The following is an 11,801-nucleotide window of genomic DNA, read 5'->3' on the forward strand; positions in this document are numbered from 1 at the left end:
CATCATCACTAGACTCATCCTCACTTGAAGAAGCATAAGTACTAGTGTTACGAACGCTTACCTTCTTATCCCTTGCCATGAGGCAAGTGTGATGCTTGTTGGGGAAGAGGGATGACTTGTTGAAGGCAGTGGCGGCGAGTCCTTCGTTGTCGGAGTCGAACGACGAACAATTCGAGTCCCACTCCTTGCCAAGATGTGCCTCGCCTTTTGCCTTCTTATAGTTCTTCTTCTTCTCCCTCTTGTTCCCTTGTTCCTGATCACTATCATTGTCGGGACAATTGGCAATAAAATGACCAACCTTACCACATTTGAAGCATGAGCGCTTCCCTTTTGTCTTGGTCTTGCTTGGCTGCCCCTTGCGACCCTTTAGCGCCGTCTTGAAGCGTTTGATGATGAGGGCCATCTCTTCATCATTGAGCCCGGCCGTCTCAACTTGCGCCACCTTGCTAGGTAGCGCCTCCTTGCTCCTCGTTGCCTTGAGAGCAATGGGTTGAGGCTCATGGATTGGACCGTTCAACGCGTCGTCGACATATCTCGCCTCCTTGATCATCATTCGCCCGCTTACGAATTTCCCAAGAACTTCTTCGGGCGACATCTTGGTGTACCTAGGATTTTCACGGATATTGTTCACCAAATGTGGATCAAGTACAGTGAAGGACCTTAGCATTAGACGAACGACGTCGTGGTCCGTCCATCGTGTGCTTCCGTAGCTCCTTATCTTGTTGATGAGGGTCTTGAGCCGATTGTATGTTTGGGTTGGCTCCTCTCCCCTGATCATTGCGAATCTGCCAAGCTCGCCCTCCACCAACTCCATTTTGGTGAGCAAGGTGATGTCGTTCCCCTCGTGTGAGATCCTGAGGGTGTCCCAGATCCGCTTGGCATTGTCCAAGCCGCTCACCTTATGATACTCGTCCCTGCACAAAGAGGCTAACAACACAATAGTAGCTTGTGCATTTCTATGAATCTGTTCATTGATAAATATAGGACTATCCGAGCTATCAAATTTCATTCCACTCTCCACAATCTCCCATATGCTCGGATGGAGAGAGAACAGGTGACTACGCATTTTGTGGCTCCAAAATCCGTAGTCCTCTCCATCAAAGTGAGGGGGTTTGCCAAGTGGAATGGAGAGTAAATGAGAATTTGTACTTTGCGGAATACGAGAGTAGTCAAAAGAAAAGTTCGAATTAACCGGTTTCCTTCTCTCGTAGTCGTTGTCGTCGTTGTCCTTTTGGGAAGAAGTGGACTCGTCGTTGTCGTCGTAGTAGACGATCTCCTTGATGCGCCTTGTCTTCTTCTTCTTCCCATCCTTTCGTTTGTGGCCCGAGCCCGAGTCGGTAGGCTTGTCATCCTTTGGCTCGTTGACGAAGGACTCCTCCTTATCATTGATCACGATTCCCTTCCCCTTAGGATCCATCTCTTCGGGCGGTTAGTCCCTTTCTAGAAGAGAACGGCTCCGATACCAATTGAGAGCACCTAGAGGGGGGTGAATAGGTGATCTTGTAAAACTTGAACTTAATGCCACAAAAACTTGGTTAAGCGTTAGCACAGTATTGCCAAATGGCTAGAGAAGAGTCTTAGCGAAACACAATAACCACAAGAGAATCAACACAGGTAGACACAGTGGTTTATCCCGTGGTTTGGCCAAGTACAACACTTGCCTACTTCCACGTTGTGGCGTCCCAATGGACGAGGGTTGCAATCAACCCCTCTCAAGCGGTCCAAAGACCCACTTGAATACCATGGTGTTTGCTTTTCTTTTCTATATCCCGTTCGCGAGGAATCTCCACAACTTGGAGTATCTCGCCCTTACAAAGATGTTCACAAAGAAGCACAGAGTAAGGGAGGGATTAGCAACTCACACAAGACACAAAGATCACAGCAAATACGCACACACAAGTCCCAGACTTAAGCTCAAAAGACTAGCACACTAGAATGGAGCTCAAATCACTAGAATGTCGAACAAGTGCGCAAGAATGGAGTGTGAGTGATCAAGAGTGCTCAAGGAATGCTTGGTGTTCTCCTCCATGCGCCTAGGGGTCCCTTTTATAGCCCCAAGGCAGCTAGGAGCCGTTGAGAGCAATCCGGGAAGGCAATTCTTGCCTTCTGTCGCCTGGCGCACCGGACAGTCCGGTGCAGATTTCCTTCCTTACTTGGCGAAGCCGACCGTTGGCAGCCTTGGAGCCGTTGGCACACCGGACAGTCCGGTGCCCCCTCCCGACCGTTGGCTCGGCCACGTGTCTCGCGCGGATCGCGCAGCCGACCGTTGGCCCGGTTGACCGTTGGCTCACCGGACAGTCCGGTGAATTATAGCCGTACGCCGTTAATTTATTCCCGAGAGCGGCAAGTTCGCCTGAGCCAGCCTGGCACACCGGACACTGTCCGGTGCACCACCGGACAGTCCGGTGCACCCAGACAGAGCTGGCTTTGGCTGAACAAGGTCATCTCTTCTCCAATTCGATTTCTCCTGTTTCCAGCACTTAGACACAATACATTAGTCACAAAAACAATGTACTGAGTCTGAGAAACATACCTTTATACTTGATTTGTACTTTGCCCACCATTTGACACTTAGGCACTTGTGTTGGACACTAAATCACCAAAACACTTAGAAATGGCCCAGGGGCACATTTCCCTTTCAAGCATCCATTGAGAGAATCATTTCTTCAATATTGTGAACCTTGCTTGAATGTCTTCTAGATATAACTGTTAAGATTAATCAAGCTCTAGTTTGATTCTCATGGAAGCATATATGGACTGATAGTAATATGGTCAAGCCAATTCACGATTCCTCATATCTTATTCACTTTGGCTTGACCAATCTTCTTAATCACTTCATCCTCTATTTTGATCATATGTATGTAGTGATTTCTCAGGTCTTGTCCATATATTCAAACCAATATAGAGACCATATTATATCCATTTGCATTGTCTCACTAGTTATTTAACCTCGTGTTGAACCTTTGTTCACTGATCATTATACACTATTCAAGTATGTTCATCATACTGAATTTCCTGTTCAACACTTAGCAAACTTGTTAGTCTTTTAAATGTGTCGTTATCCAAATCACCAAAACTCATAAAAGGGATGAATGCACTTTCAAGGTTGTACATGCCCTGACAGAGAGTGTTACCGAGTGTACTAAGTACAACTTTAGATGTGTAGTTATAAGACCCAAAAAAGGAATTTCGTCCCTATGACTATGAAGAGATAAATTTATGAATTATCCCGAAAGAAATTTGATCAACTGGCAGCGGGGAATCCATTAATGGATGAAGTATAATCCTGAATGGCGATAACCTTGCTGCTAGTCTTCAACCTTTGTAGACTAGCAAGATAGCTTGTTCCTCTAATCCTCTCCCTTTACAGTAATCTGTTAGATCTAGGGTGCCTAATAGATCTATTCTACTGAGAAGAATAGAGTAACATGCCTTCTTTGTTGTTGTGTTGACACGTCCTGGTAAGGTAGTGGTGGAGCGTGGTCGCCGCCGCTAGCGTCACCTCCATTGCCCTGCAGAGGAACAACAGGCACCGAGATCCGAGTCGTCGTTGGTTGTCGCTCTTCCAGTCACGTTGGTTGTCGCTCTTCCAGTCACTTCGACGCCTAGGCGATGGATCTTGTTTGTGGATTAGGGTTTAGAGCGAGTACTAGTGTTGGCTTTCCTGCGACCCCTTAATACTTTATATAGCATCGTGTGACCGGGAGCTCCAACCGAGGTTAGCGTGGACCCTTCCAATCAAGGGCCCAGTTAAAAAGATGGTTAGTTGGGTTAAGCCCAATCTAGTCTCTGATGACTGGCTGTAGAGGATACACCCAACAATCTCTCCTTTGTTCTCACTACACCAAAATAGTAAACTTCCTAGAGCCTAAACACTAGGAAGTTAGGCCTAAACTCTAGGAAGTTAGCAAAACTCTCGGAAGTTAAGCCATCCCGTCGGAAGTTTGGCTCTCGAAAATTTTCTGTCGGAAGTTAGGTTAACTTCCTAGAGGGCTCTAGGAAGTTAGCTAACTTCCTACGGCTTAATAAGCCTCTCGGAAGTTAGTAGATTCTCGGAAGTTAGTAGTTTCACGCCGTCAACGCCGTCAGCTGACTAACTTCCTACGAGTAACTTCCTACGGCTTACTGTAGCCTCTAGGAAGTTAGTTGGCTAACTTTCTACGGCTTACTGTAGCCCCTAGGAAGTTAGCTGGCTTCCTTCCTACAGCTGACCGTAGCCCCTAGGAAGTTAATAAGCCTCTAGGAAGTTAGTTTGACCAGCATTACAAATGTTGTTTATATTTTACACCACATTCCACAACATAACAAATATATCAACAGCTATATAGCACAACATATTTTCGCATAAAACATCTCACACACAATCACATAACAATATTAAAATCCATAGTCTCATCAATTACATCACAAAAGTCTCATCCATAGTCTCATCAATTACATCACAAAAGTCTCATCCATAGTCATAATAAGACACATCTCATCATCCAGTACTAATAAGAGACAATATCTCATACATAGTCATAATAAAAGTCTCAAGTATCAGAACACAATAACATGGAACCTCACGGTCGCCGATCACCATCGGGTTACAGTGACGAGTGATGGTCGATACCTCCACTAGCGAAGAGGGTTTCGACAAAGTCTAACCTATCTTCTCGTTCATGCGTTGGCAAGGTAGCTGGAGGGGTCTATACATGTACAAATGACATTTGCTGAGTTACGTCATAATATAACTAACAACAAGTAAATGATGATGAATTTGCATACCTGATGTTCGGTAGATGGAGATGTAGGTATAGGTGGAGGTGAAGACCAAGGATAATGAACGAGAGGTGGGGGGCACCAGGACGTGTATCCCTTGGGCCTGTGCTAGTTGCTACAAATTTGTCGAACTCGTTCACATTAGCGTTTTAAATCAATACATATCTTAAAGTGAAAGCTATTATCTTTTGAACTCACTTGTATGAGTGTTTGCTGTTGTCGAATCTGTGTAGCATAATATTCATGTTGCGCAGCTTGTTGCTTCAAGTAATCCTGATGTTGCATAAGTTCTTCTCGCAGTTGCTCCACTTCTGCTGGATCTTGAGTGAAGCGACGAGAGCTACTAGTAGCAGACCTCGACGAACCTCCACGCTGAACCCTCACCTGGCTCGAGTCGATGACGAATCCTGAAAATGAATAGTTTTCATTAATATGCTAGGTAAAAGTAGCACTCTGAAGAAATTCTTCAAGTCAATAATGATTAACAAGATATATATACATATTACTTAAGTAAAAAGAGAGTACACATGATTTTTTTGTCTTGAACATGCATGAGAATTGCGTATCATTATAATAAAAAGTACACATGAGAACTGTGATTTGACCAAAAAAACATGTGCATTAACATTTTGACACTTTCAAGTAACTTGACCAATGACATCCCTGAAGACCGTTTTATTTTACAATCTTACATAATAGTTGTGCAACTACTGAGCAATGATTGTTACTTAGAAACTGGAACACATGGTCATATTGATACCAGGGAAAAATAAAAATTATGCATGTCATAGATAAAAATTGAGAGAAGGCAGGTCTGGTGCAGTGTGAGAGTTGTCTCACTAAGTCACTAGGTCACAGGTTTGAAGCGGTCTCTCTACATTTGCGGGAGAAGGTTTGTATCGGTTTATTTCTTATCTAGATCTCACTCATGTGAGACGCCTCCGACACTCTGCATCCCCCCTTATAGATAAAAATTGAGAGTAATAAACTTACCTGGAAGGATTTGGTGTCGATTCCAGTAGAAAATGTGGCCATTACAATGGAACAAATTGCGATAATGAAGCTCTAGAAAAGCACAACTTCAATCAGTTAACATCAATGGCAGAACTATTCAAAAGAGCTCTAATATTTTACTTACAATGAGAGTAGCTGAATCGCCATCCTGGACAATTTTCATATGAGAGTGGCACTTCCCAGTTTATGGCTCACTACACATGCGCATAGTATGAAATTAACATCAAGCAAACTGCACTATACAAGGCTATGTTTGCAGAACAGTGAATGGAAAAAGAAATATTAGAACAGAATATTTTGTAGAATGGAAGTGGAAACGTTTCCTAGGAATGCCAAAATTACAAACTTTCAACAGTTCCAGGTGATGCAGACTAACCTGTGGAGTCAAGACCAACAAAGGAAGACAATATATGAACTCATGATCCAAGAAGAGAGAAGACCCTCGTTAACCTTCTGAGCAAACAAAAATGAACTAAAATCACAAACTGGGGGCGGCGGGCGGGGGCGGAGGAAGCTGTCGCAGAACCTCCCAAGTTATCGGGCCCACATGCACCTGTCCTTGTCTCAAAGACCTCAGACAGCTATGCGTGTGCACCAAACAACTTAACAGGATCTGTCCGAGTGCCCCGAGGACCCCGTATAAACGACTTACCACCAAGATCACAGTATTAAGTAAACACAAACCACACACCAACATTAGCAGCGGAAATAAATTCTTTATTACAAAATGCTAAAGTCTAAAGCAAGCATTAAGAAAGAAAAGAACAACCATATGCAACTATAAGACTTCATTAATCAAGACAAGAACTAACCAAACTTAGGTATCTACACAAAAGAAAATTCCAAATAGTCATTTTAATACTTGCTGAATTTGGACAGCAGAATAGCAACTATTTGTTTAGTTCATAACTCACAAAATAGGCATCCAAAAATAGTAAACTAGGACTTTCTGGAAAGCTTATAAAGTCCTCTATAATTTTTGTATTATCATCATAACAAGATTCGACCTTTAGAAAGGTCAAACAGAACTAAACATAAATTTTGTCCAGATTTGGACAAAATTCGACTACTCACTTTAAAAATCCATAACTAGAGTGTCAGCCATCCAAATCAGGTGATCCTAGACTTTTTAGAAAGGTAGTAGAATTGCCTACAATTTATTTATAAACATCTCATGTTAATTCAATGCATATAAAGGTCAAAAGATATAAGAAAGGCTCTGCTGTCCAAATTTGGACAGATTCAGAGATCACACTTCAAACAGCTGTAACTTAACTTATAGATCACCAAAAAGGGTGATCCAAAATTTGTTGGAAAGCTTAAGAAAAGTACTACAATTCTTCTATAATTACTAAGGGTTGATTCTCAGTTTAGCTTAGCCAAACAATACAATTTTCGAAACCTATACATAATTTGGACAGATTCTGAAACTGGACTTGGAAAAATCATAACTCCTAAACTACTAAACATATAGTCATGAAATTTTTACACAAGTAAGAAAAAGAAATGATCTACAACTTTTCTATATAACACTTTCACAGAAAATATGTTTTACTTCACTAAACTATTTACATAACTACGACTGGACATGCAGACCCAATAGCAAACACTAAATAGGCTAAGGGAAGGACAGCGGAAAGAAATTTTAGCAAGAACAAGCTACCAAACAGCTAACGTATAATCTGTGGAGATAATGCAATATGAACATCATACATTAAATTTTAAGATACTATTATCACCCTCAATGCTTAGACCGCTATGTAAGGCAGGCATCATCTATCCTAGTGTGAAATTAATCGAATCAAACCACCATATTTACTAACATAGGACATTTTATCAATCAATACAATAAAAGGTAACAATTACTAAAGAAGGTCTTCAATCTTCATTAAATAAATTCATCTGATTTAATTAGCAATAACCAAACTTATCGAATAACCATTTGAAATACCAAACCTATCATTTGCATACAAATACCCCATACTTTGCACACATAGGACTAACCAATCACACTAGATACACTCAGCCACTAAAACATTATCACATAAACTTCAATTCAAAGTTAAGTTTTGCCCCACGAAACGTCTACTTCGCAAACAAGAACATAATCCCATCTCTGTATAAGACAGGGCATTACATAGTGCTTCTATCGAACCTCTGGTGAGCGATGCACACAAACCTTCTCTTCATCACCCAAACCTGGGGTTCCTCTCCCCAAAACGCCAAGGATTTCAGTCCACATCAAACACACAAACACATATATAGTTAATATCAAAATGCAGGTACCAAATGGGGATCGAACAAGGCATGAACAACAAGCCTCACCGATGAGGAACACAATATGTGGACTGCGCACAAGACTGGCGGGGTCGCGGATGAGAAACGACGACAATTCATTGGTTCTCCCATTTCGTCGAACAACTAGAGCGCGCTAAACGGGTTGGACGACGTCGTTGTCAGGGCTGCGCAGGCACGGCGTGCTGCAGGGACACAAAAGCTTGGGCACCGAGGACCAAACTTGATGAAAGGGGAGGACAAAACAGCACCTGTGATGGAGGCGATTGGTTGGGCGAGCTCGACCATGGGGTTGAGGGCGGCCATGGAAAGGAACTCGCCCTGGGGCAGCAGCCGAGCGCTAGGGTTGAGACCATGGCGGCGATGCTCGAGTAGGAGAGGGCGCTCGACGCAGGGGAGATGGCCGACGGCTCCATGGATGCCTGGCGGAGAAGAGGACGCGTGGGGAAGGGGATCCGACGCCAGGAATAGGAAGCACGGGCGCGCGTGAGTAGTGAGGAAGAGAGAGGAGCGCCAGTGCAGAGAAGGGGCTAGCGTTGCCGAGCTAGTGGAAGGCCAGGGGCGCCATGGGGGCGGGCTGGAAGACGAGCAAAGGGGAGGCGCGGTCCAACAGAGAAGATAAAACCAGAGAGCGGACCTGTACGATGAGGGAGAAGGCTCCATCGGCTTCTATTGGGATAAGGAAGACAAAAGAAAATAAAACATTATAGAGGATACGTGTTCAACAGAGAAAAAAAAAGCATAGGCGGTGGAGATAAGGATATGAAGAAGAAAAAGAAAAAGTGACCGAGGGAGAGAGACGTGCGAGAGAGACGGGAGTGAAAAGGTGAGAGAAGAGATAAGGTTGAGGAGATGTTTAAAATAAAAAATATTACTTCCTAGAGTAAAGTCGTAGGAAGTTACATAACTTCCTAGAGTTTGTACGTTTACTCTAGGAAGTTAACTTCCTAGAGCCGACCATAGGAAGTTACCTTTTCATTTGACTGGCCAAAAGCTAAAATCTAACTTCCTAGAGGAGGCCGTAGGAAGTTAGTTTTTTGTTTGACTGGTCAAAGCTAAAATCTAACTTCCTAGAGCCGGCCATAGGAAGTTAGCTTTTCGTTTGACTGGTCAAAAGCTGAAATCTAACTTCCTACAGGAGGTCGTAGGAAATTAGCTGCCCATACTAACTTCCTAGAGCCGGCCGTAGAAAGTTAGCTTTCGTTTGACCACAACCGTAGATCAGCAACTAAAATCTAACTTCCTAGAGTAGGTCGTAGGAAGTTAGTTGCCCATGCTAACTTCCTACGGCTGCCTCTAGGAAGTTAGCGGCTCGTTTGACCGAACACACGGGTCAGCCTGTGAAAGCTAACTTTCTATAGCTTTTATAAAATACCGTAGGAAGTTATGTTTATTTCCTAGAGCTATCAGTTGCCTCTCGGAAGTTATTTATTTCCTACGGTTTGTTATAAAAGCTGTAGGAAGTTAAAAACTCGTAGGAAGTGTATGATTTTGGTGTAGTGTCTCTACATTCCTTGTACTTAACTTTTTTGGATTCCATCCCTCGACAAGTTCACACATAGGGACCAATGTGTGACAATGATCGATTAGGTATAACCACACTCATTGACTACAACATGCTCCCCTGCTTTAGAATGAAAAAAATACTTTATTAGGTTGCAATTTTTAGCCCATGTGATTCAAGATCATAGGCACTCCCTTAAACCTATGTCGGCTATGTGGTGTCTTAACATGTTGGGTGGAAGGCCTTTTGTGAGCGGGTCCGCTAGCATCGGCAATATTTTGTTATGCTCAATCTTTTATGGTTTGATCCTGAATCTTCTCCTTAACAACATAACACTAAATGTCAATGAACTTGGTAGCGCCACTTGACTTTTTGTTATAGGAGTAAAATACTGCTGGCTCATTATCGCAGTAAATTCTCGGTGGTCTTACTATGCTATCAACCAATCTTAATACGGGTACGAATTTCTTCATTTATATTGCCTGTCCATTTGCCTCATACATGTCTACCAACTCAATGTGCATTGTTAACGATGCTCTCGCTGTCTGTTTGCAACTCTTTAAGAAATAACTCCCCTAGTGAGTGTTCATACCCCGAAGTAAACTTCAGTGTATCTTTACAACCTCCTCAGTCAGCATCTTCATAGCTAACTATTCGTAGGGAACTAGATCTTCTGTATGTTAGCATGAAACCTTTTAGTACCTTTTAGTACCTTAGAGCCTTCTTGACTGCTTTACAGTGTGTCTATGACTGGGTTGATTTGATATCTCCGAAGCATCTCGATAATAAATTATATGTCGGGGTAAATATACATTTGAGCACATATAATGCTTCTGATAGTAGAAGCATATGGTACTGACTTCATATGATCTTTTTTACACTGATTCTAGGGACACTGATGATTCTCATACTTATCACCCTTGACTATTGGCGCAGGCGTGGCCTTACACTGATGCATATCGTACCTCTTTAGTACATTTCTATGTATGACTTGTGAGAGTCCTAATACTCTCCTTTGTATTAGGGTTTAGGGCGGGGCACTAGCGTTTGCTTTCCTGCGACCCCTTAATCTTTTATATAGCGTCGTGTGACCGGGGCTCCAATCGAGGTTAGCTTGAGCCCTCCCAATCAAGGGTCCAATTAAGGAGATGATTAGTTGGATTAATCTCAATCCAGTCTCTAATGATCGACTGTAGAGGACACATCCAACATAATCTACTGCCCGCCCTACATATATGCACAAAAAATCACTTTTTTAATGATATACTAAGCACACATCTAGCCGACGAAGAGGGATGCAAAAATTTAGATGAGAAGATGCCACAACATAAATGACTAAGTGACTAGACTTGAAATCAACAAGACATGAAGGTGTTCCCCACTTCTCAACTGAATCCACAAGACATGAACGTGTTGACGTATATATCTCGTTGTACTGAATATTGACCAAGCTGCCAAACCTTGCTAGGGGGAAAGGCTATGGTCAATAAGAACGGTAAGACTTTCTAAAAATAACATATACTGTTGTCACCATCATACTGATATGTTCCCGCCAAAAAAACACTCCCTCCGTTTCGTTTTAGTTGTCGCTGGATAGTGCAAAATTGAACTATCCAACGACAACTAAAAAGAAACTGAGAGAGTAATAATGAAAGAAAAAGGCTTCTTTAGGAGCCGATAAGATTGACAGCATATACACTAGTAAAACAGAGACATATATTGCGAAGCATATAATGCAAAGATATCAGTTAGATCATGAAACTCCATTCATCCCTTAGTCTGTCGTCCTCATCTCTCTTGCAATTTGCAAACAATATGTGACGTACTACGGTAGTTGCTTGACTTGCATTGTTCAGATCAGAGCTTTCCAGTGCTGTCATCTGTAACCAAGATTTTAGTAGCATAGAAAAAAAATGAAAAGAAAATAAAAAAAAACCATATGTCACCGAGCGCGTGCGGCTGATTGGAAAAAGAAATAATTGATTTAATCGTCTTGCATGATCCACGTGATGACAGTAACTAGCTGGCTAGCTAGCTTCTTCGTCTTCGTGTTCTCTACTTCTAATTTAAAAGATGGATTCCTGCGACATGCTGACGATGGTGCATGCAAGGACTGAAGGACGGACCGGACCTGCTGCTGTTGATTAATTCCTTAATTATATCTACAATTTAATCAACACCTTAGATATTATCAAACCAGATCCGCCGGGATGCATGAAATCAATCA

General features: G+C 42.5%; 1 long non-coding RNA gene across 1 annotated transcript; it reads right to left on the minus strand.

Moving 5' to 3' along the window:
• Window positions 1–4,408: 4,408 nt before the first annotated feature.
• On the minus strand, window positions 4,409–5,331 carry LOC103649692 (uncharacterized). The gene is made up of 3 exons (XR_563656.2): window positions 4,960–5,331; window positions 4,768–4,876; window positions 4,409–4,688 (listed from the first exon to the last, which is right to left on the minus strand). It is a non-coding gene; the product is annotated as an uncharacterized lncRNA (long non-coding RNA).
• Between the last annotated feature and the right edge of the window lie 6,470 nt (window positions 5,332–11,801).

The sequence above is a fragment of the Zea mays genome, chromosome 3, assembly GCF_902167145.1.
Source record: "Zea mays cultivar B73 chromosome 3, Zm-B73-REFERENCE-NAM-5.0, whole genome shotgun sequence".
Classification (NCBI taxonomy): domain Eukaryota; kingdom Viridiplantae; phylum Streptophyta; class Magnoliopsida; order Poales; family Poaceae; genus Zea; species Zea mays.